A 6832-nucleotide genomic window follows, 5' to 3' on the forward strand; every position below is an offset into this window, starting at 1 on the left:
AAGAAGAAGCAGCTATCACCTCAACACAGAGCATCCCTTTATTCTAGCTCTGTTTGATCCCAAGAGAGGCTGTGTGGTGAGATTGGTTTCAAATGATCCTGGCAGATTAATGCTGAAGGTTACAGAGGAGCTCCTGTTTCACAGAGAGATAGAGAGGCCCATCTCACTTAATCCACCTTAATATAGGGTCTCTGTGATCTCACAACCTGCAGCTCCTGAGACAGTAAAGGAGCTGCATGCTGCTGCTAAAGCATTCACCAGACTAATAGATGCTACAGACATGCTGTGATCTTGGTACTGTATGTGCTGTGTCTGGCTTACTTGCACCCAGTGCATTCACCTTAAAGGTATGACAGCCTCTTCCACATCTGGAAGTCCAAACCACTCTGAAGGCAAGCTGGAAAACATCCACCTGAAACAGCCACACCTTTAACTCAAAGGCATACCAGCAGTGTTCTACTTTTCTACTGTTTCATTGTTACTGCATGCTTGATTGCACCCTTCAAATTTCACAGGTGTGTCCATTTACGCTAACAACATGTCTAAGTATTGAGAAGAGGCAGAGAGATGAAGCTCAAGGATTATTATCAGTCTTATAACCAACATGGCGTCTCCATTCAGTAACAGAACAGATTAACATGTTGGTGAATACATTTGGTTAATGACTTCCTCAGTGAGTAAAGAAAGGGTTTCACACACTTTCACATATGTACAGCTGACATGAAGTTAAACCAAGCAGCCAGTTAGTTTGTGTTTGCACTAAACAAGGAACATGTGAGGAACACTTCATTGTTCTGCTTTGTGTGGGATAATTTTTTGTAAAAAAAGATACAGTTAGTAGCTTTTTCCTAAAAAATAAAAAAATAGACTTTTAACAAAAGTAATGCCACTCAATCATCAGTAAGGTACGACGGAGGATAAGGGCCATGTTAATTTTTTTATTTTTTTTTTATTTCAGGATTAAACTAGTAAATGTACAAGTTCGAGACTAGCCTACGCAAAATGATGAAAGTAGAACTCTTAAAGTATTTTCCTCTGAAGACAGCTTCCTCCCAGTCAGTGTGCTTCTTTCTTCAGTTTCTTGCAGTATCTTTTCAGGGTGATGATATTTTCTGACAATGTGAAGATGATGATGTGTCAAAAGCATGTGTAGTTTCATATCTGCATAAGTAAACAACACAACTATTTGTGTCTGTTATCGGTCTGCCTTGTTAAAGTGTCTCATGTGCAGAGACAGTTTGTGTCCTGTTCATCATTTTACAGATAAACAAGGTCTTACAAGTTCAAGTGAAAACTTCTCTTGAACTGTTTTTACCGACTACACAAGGAAGTAGACTATTTCATTATTAGTGAAACCTTTAGGACAAGATGCTCCAACAGGATGCTGCTGCTCTTCTGATATAGACTAAAATAACCACTTTATTCTTTTATTCTTTAAAGACTTTAAGAGTTCTACTTTCATAATTTTTGCGCAGGCTGGTCTCGAACTCGTATATTTACGACTTTATTCTCATAAATTTGCGAGTTTAATCTCGTACATTCACGACTTTAATCTCGTAAATTTACGACTTTAATCTCGAAATAAAAAAATAAATAAAAATTTAACGTGGCCCTAATCCTCCGTCGTAGTAATGGGTCTCTAGACAGTACATGTGTGGTGGTGACTGTGTCTACTGAGACCCTGTCCTCTGCCTGGATGTTAATGTTTTATTTGGGTTGATACGGGACGTTTGTGGGCGGGGAGCTGGTGTCTTTTCCCCCAGCTAATGACAGCACGCAGAGTTGATACAATTCTGTGATACCATGCGATTCTAACGGTGAATAAGACGGACACAGACATAACAAACAAAGAAGAGAAAATATAATCATAGTGAGGTGAAACGCCAAGAGGATAAAGCTTGTTCACCCTCGCTCCCCCCCCCCCCCCGAAAACGAGGGTGAACCTTGTGTTGACTCATGGACCCAGAGTTGCCTTTCTGAGGTGCCAAACACCAGTGGTTGGCTTGTGCTATAGCCGGCGGTAACTTGCCGTTTAGGTAGGCTACAAGCAGTAAATGTACACACTATAGTCCTGCAGTGAGCGTGCACTTCTGGGGCCTGTGAGTCCAGGAGGTGAGGCCAGGTTTGAATGTTGTGCTTATAAGCTGCAAAGAACATTGCTACTGACTCTACCTTTAAAGTCTTATCACAGCAAGGTTGCATTTAACACATTTTCATAAAGCAACTATGATGTTCTTTTTTTTTTAAATTGAAAAACACAAATAAGCAGATTAAATGTTAAGTGTTCTAGAAGGTAAGCAGAATGATGCTTTCTGTTCATAGCTAACTAGCTAACTGGCTGCATGAGATAAAAGTGGTATCTAAATGTTGAATTATCAATTTATAAAAGGACAGAAATGTAACAAAGAGGAAGAAGAAAGAGGAAGAGACAGAGATAAGGAAAGAGGAACAAGAGAAGTCAGTCAAAATTTAAGCATTGTTTGATTATTTCCATACAAGACACCGTGCAGGCCCGACTGCATGCACCACATACACACAAAAAATAACTGTTTGAGGTCAGGTTTTGTGAAAGTGTGTGTGTGTGTGTGTGTGTGTGTGTGTGTGTGTGTGTGTGTGTGTGTGTGTGTGTGTGTGAGAGAGAGAGAGAGAGAGAGAATGGGTGAGACAGTGAACCGTAGTGCAAAGGTTTTTGACCAATAATGCAGACATGAGGACATTTTAAGCATATGATCTTTGCAAAAATGAAGAAGAATCCATGACAGTCATCACATCTGGTCTGGCACATGGTCCATGACAGAGGTCTGAGTACGTCACAGGACCGCGCTCGCTGCCAGTAGACCTGTAGATCAGAGATCACTGTCTCACTGACCACAAGAAGACGTCAGCTGAACAGCAGCCAAGGCGACAGGACAGCCTGCACGTTCCTACCACATTCTCAGAGTGAAACACTTCCTGATGATCTTTGTAAAGCTGCCAGCTGAGTGACGGCCGTGGGGGGGTCAGGTAATCCACAGCTAACTGGCTCCATGTCCACTAAATAGGATTGAATGAGCTCGCTAGACCTTTACCCTTCTCTGACTGTGGCTGTGGAGAGTAACTAAGCGGCTGGAAGGCTCTTTGAGTGACAGATCAACATTCAAGCTAAAGAAGAGTAGGAATAACTCTTAAGTAACTACTTAAGGAAGGTATTAAGAGCCAGCTTTAATGTTGCCATCAGGTTAATAAATTATATCCAAACCTTGCTCTACTTATTATATCTTCTTTATGCCTGCTTCACTGAAACTGAAATACATCAGATACAAAGTATAATGATATTTAATCAAGTTGTATGTGAATAAATAGCTGTGTCTAATTCAAATGAGCTAATTATAACGTCTCAGAATGATCATATTCCCCTACATTTGTAGCCTATATCATATGACTATATACACTATAGCTAATTTGAACTCACTGGGGAGAACCTTTTTGCATCTATCTAGCCTTTTCGCTTTTTGTTCAGGCTAACTTTAAAAACATGCTGACACCGACAGTCAAGGTGTATAGTTGATAACAGAATGCAGGTAACAATATGCATGATTAGTTGACTTGCACATTTTAGTAGGACTAAGCCTATATGTTGGTTGTTATTTTCTTAAGGTGACAACACATTTTCCACTTGAATATTATGCATTAAAACTAATGAGGATATTTTAATGCCTATATATTTGGGAGGACAGACGTTAGAGTTGGATATCGGAGACAATGAGAGTGGGGAATGAAGAGGCGTGGGTCAGACGGAAACCAAGTTCAGTGTGTTGTTTGGCCTTTAATTCCACTTAAGTACATTTAATGTGTAGATGTTATGACCCAGTACATTATCTGAGAAAATTATACATTTTAGTAGATCATAAAAACATTTTCTTCTTCTCCATGACTACTCCGCGGTGCTGTATTTCCCACTCTGCCTAACAGTGTCACACTACACGGCCCCTCAAGTGGACATCAAGTGTCTTTGTGGTGCTCACAAGAAACTACCTGGTGTGCATGAGATAGTTTCTTATGAGCACAAGATACTTTCAAGTGCGAACCAGAAGCTTTTTTCTTTTTTTTTAAATTTTGGACAATGTCCCCTGAGGGGCTCTGTAGTCACAAAAGAAGTTTACTGTTTATTACAGTATGTTGTTCCAGCATGAAGATATACGATTTTTTTTAAAGATATATTTTTGTTTTTTTGTGCCTTTAGTGTAGAAATAGTAGTGGATAGAGTTGGAAATCAGGGAGCGAGAGAGAGTGGGGAAAGACATGCAGGAAAGGAGCCTCAGATTGGATTTGAATCTGGGCCACAGTAAAAAAAAAAGTAGAATTAAGTGTATTAATCAAATCAAGACAATAATGCTTGTGTTGTTCATTGGATGCACCATTCCCTCTAAAACAAATCATCGACATGACTTGTGCATGATTTTAAACATGTTTTAAAAAGCTTTTGTGGGTTTCTACAAAGTTCAGCTGCTAACATATGTGGGTATTTTGTGAGTTATCAATGTGCTGCTTGTACTGGCAGAATTGTGATCTGGATTCAAACACTTGGAAAGGGGATCTCTCCAATTCTGGTCCTCAATTAATGACAAAATATTAGAATCATAGAGGAGTTTTTATACATTAAAATGCATCTTTTTCTAATCTTAAATACAAGTTTAGACTTAGGCCTAGCAAATGCAAAATGATTTTGAGGCAATGTGACCAAACAAACTAGTTCCTCAAGGGAAACTAAAGCTAAATGGTACATTGCACAATATGTAAGCCTGCTACAAAACACGTCAGCCACCCTTTTGGCTGCTTCTGTACCGCTGAACTGAAGCTTGTTATCCAAACTTCCTATCACTTTTTTAAAGTGTTGCTGAACAGGAAACTTCTTTAGAAAAGGAAAAAAAACTTTATCTTGCTTTTACTGATCTGATCTAAGGTCAATGCAAGTGGCTTTCAGGATATCATCATGGTTGTTAACTTCGTGTCTTTTGAATATTATATATAAGTGTTTTACTTGCTGATACACAATTCTGAAAACAAACCACACAGATCTACTGAAATGAACACTGGTCAAAAACTGAATCAATTTAGAATGAACAGCATTTCAAAAGGCACCTGATTGTGTTTTTTTGAGTTGGCAAGAACTAGGGGTGGAGAACTGTTTAACAGTCATTTACAATCATTACACTCTAACCGATGAAAAGAAGCAGTCTGATGAGTGATGATATCAGGTTAGATGGCCTTCATCGTTTTGCTTTAATCTGGCACCATCCAAGTCAGAGCAGATTAGGAATGTAGGAATTATTCCTCTGAGTGTCTAGAAGTTCCTTTTTTTCTCCATAAACAAATTCATCCTGAGGTTCTCCTCACCGTCTGGAGGATGTCCCTATTACTTTACCATCTGCCTCGCAGGAAGGCTCGTCAGCCAGGCTCCATCCCTCCACAGCTTCACCACTCTGTCACGCCCTTCTCCACCTGAACTGTGCGCTTAACTAAAATTATATAACAAACGTTAATATTTGATTTTAAAACCTAGAAGGCTAATTAGCACATTCATCTTCATGTTTAAATGACAATAGCTAAAAGTAATTGACAACAAGACAACATGATATGAAATACAGGAGGCCTAATGGAAAAATAGCTCAACATGAATTATTAACCCCATCATCCCTGAAGTCTTTTTCTGAGGTTCAGCTCAAAAATGGCATGCCTAAACATAATAGTATACCTCTGCAGTTACAAGGTTTATATGAATAAACTTGATATCACAATAAATATAACTCTTAACAATAACAAGTTACAGAGATTTTACTACAGGCATAGTCAGGCTGGATCTCCAAAATGGTAGGGTACATTTTGGCCATTTAATTGTTAAGTTTTCTTAATAGATAAGAAATAACAAGAAGTCATGGACAGATGGTTCAAATAGTTAGCTACATTAAAATGGAAAAGGGACTGAAACATTTGGAGAGAAGTCTAGGATAAATTGAAGAGAAAAAGGTAATTGTTAAGAAAGGATGTGGTCAGGTAAAAGTAAAGGATAGCATTAGTGTAAATGGTTGAACTATCTAGTTACTGCTCAAAGTGCTTGGAAGTTTGACTGCTAACTCGACGGCTCAAACACTGCTCTTCTATTGCATGAAAGTGGATGGAAACACTTACTGATATACATTTTAATGTTCAAGTTAAAACCAATCAGATTGAACAGATTTAGAAAATAACTGATGTGGTTGATGAAGCAGTGTGCTTATTAGAGTTAATCTGACTGTGGGAGCATCACTGCAGCTGTGAACCAGTTCTTTGCATCATGAAGATGAATATCAACAGAATGCATATGCACAAGCGTTATGTTCTTGTTTATTTTTATGTTATCTCAGTTATGTTTTGCAAATGTACGCATCACCTTCCTGTTTCAGAGATAAAGTAGATATGCTCCCACTTTGAAACCCTTGTACTGTGCAAAGCTAACACGGTGTCTAGATCTCTAACATTTGTTTATGGTAGACAAAATGATGAAGGTGGTGAGAAATCATCATCCAATTCTACATAAATACTTTCACAATCGTGTAATCTGAAACAAGTGGTTTAACATGTTAAAGACACTTTAGCTGGGCACAATGGTTAGAGCGCGCTCTCCATGTATGATGCTGTGGTCCTCCTGGCGGGCGACCCGGGTTTGAGTCCAACCTGTGGCTCCTTTCCCGCATGTCATTCTTACTCTCTTTCAACCTGATTTCCGACTTTATCCACTGTCCTATCCCTCCAATAAAAAGGAACAAAATGCCCAAAAATAAATCTTGAAAAAAAAAGAAAACACACTTTAGCA

This window comes from Labrus mixtus, chromosome 11 (assembly GCF_963584025.1).
Source record: "Labrus mixtus chromosome 11, fLabMix1.1, whole genome shotgun sequence".
NCBI classification, from domain to species: domain Eukaryota; kingdom Metazoa; phylum Chordata; class Actinopteri; order Labriformes; family Labridae; genus Labrus; species Labrus mixtus.